Raw genomic sequence first — 1,628 nt, 5'->3', positions numbered from 1 at the left:
GGGTGGAGATCACACGAAGAGCAGATCGAGGCGAAGCACACGAGCAGTTTACCCAGCTTCGGAGCTCTCCAGAGAGATAACACCCCTACTGCTGCTTGTCTGGTTGTATTATGTTCTTGCTCCAGAGAGAGAGCGTAGTGTTTTTCTGGGTTCCGAACCAGTCGAACCTGTCCAACCTCCCGAACCCCCTGAACCCCCTCTACGTTGCGCATGGGCCTCCTTTTATACGCTAAAGGGGTCACCGACAGGTGGCAATGCAGAGAAGGGTACAAATGTAAAAAGCAAGGTGGTTGGTACAGTTACTTGTACAGTGCACCCTACCTAACCCTGACGGCAGGGGACAAGGGCATTAAATGCCCGTCTGAATCGCCCAAAAAGTGCAGGAAAGGACCGTTAGGGGCGCCACCGTTCGCCACGATGGCGATCTTGTCAGCTTCGCATGCCACTGCGCACCGCTGGCTGCACAGCCTCCCGCCACGCGCGCCTGGAGAGGCCCCCAGAGCGACACGTTGGTGGATGCGCTGGAGCGTGGGCACAGAGTGGCCGCCTGCCGCGGCAAGCGCCTTGCCGCTGCTGTTATCTTGTCGGGTCCGGAAGCTTGTCGCTCACCGGGCCTCGAGGTACCTTGGTTGGTCTTCCCGGCAAGCTCCTCTTGCCGGGGCCTTGTTGCCTTGCCGGAGTGCGTGGCGCGTCGTGGCAAGTTCCTTGGAGTGCCTTGGTTGGCCTTCCCGGCAAGCTCCTCTTGCCGGGGCCTTGTCTCCTGAGCTTAAATACTTTGTTCTGGAATGGCTCCAAGGGAACCACGGAGGATCTTGGCGTTCGCCCGGCAAGCCTTGCCGCGGGGTGCTGCAACTGCCCGTGCACAAGTTCGGGGTACTAGGGTACCCCTATTCTAGTACACCGACAGGAGCCCCCGGGCCTGGGCCAGACACGGTGCCAAGCGCTGTTGGGCCAGGCCCAAGACAGGGCACGGGCACACGCGGACTGGGCCACGCCGAATCTCGCTCCGTATCCACCGCGCTCTCCCCTAACGGCACGCGTTGAATGCGCCGTCGTGGGAGAGATCGTGGGTGGTTCTTTATTCGGAAGGGCGAAACGTCCGCCCCGTCCCTCTTTATAAGCAGAGGAAACAGGGGCAGTTCGTTCCCCCTTGCTGGTTGCTACTACTCCATCTTCACGAACCTCCGCCGCCAGACGCCGATCGGGACGCACTCAAGGCCCTTGTCGCACCCATTGTGGACAAGGTGAGCGAGATCAAGAGGGTTGAGGGCGATCGCGTAGACTAGGCCGCCCATTTCTTCTTTTCCCTTGTCACTGCTAATCATGTTATGAAAACAGTCTGTTAGAGCTGCGACAAGTTATCTTGTAATATAACTTTATTTCTGTTATCAATTGCTATGTTATTTCCTCTACTAGATTCCTTCCTTTGTATGTTTTTACCCTACGCTTCTAGGGAACTTGTCGGCGCAGGCACCCGAGCCGCGAGCGCTGAGTGCGGAACGTCAGCAGCCTGCTGGCGGCGCTACTTCCGACAAGAAACCTTGTCGCGACTAGATGCAGCACACTTAAGTTGTTGAGCGGACTCGAAACAAAGTAAGGGCGCAACTAGCCACGAGTTGGTTCCTCCG

This window comes from Triticum dicoccoides, chromosome 3A, assembly GCF_002162155.2.
Source record: "Triticum dicoccoides isolate Atlit2015 ecotype Zavitan chromosome 3A, WEW_v2.0, whole genome shotgun sequence".
NCBI lineage: Eukaryota > Viridiplantae > Streptophyta > Magnoliopsida > Poales > Poaceae > Triticum > Triticum dicoccoides.
Note: the sequence above shows the minus strand (reverse complement) of the source record.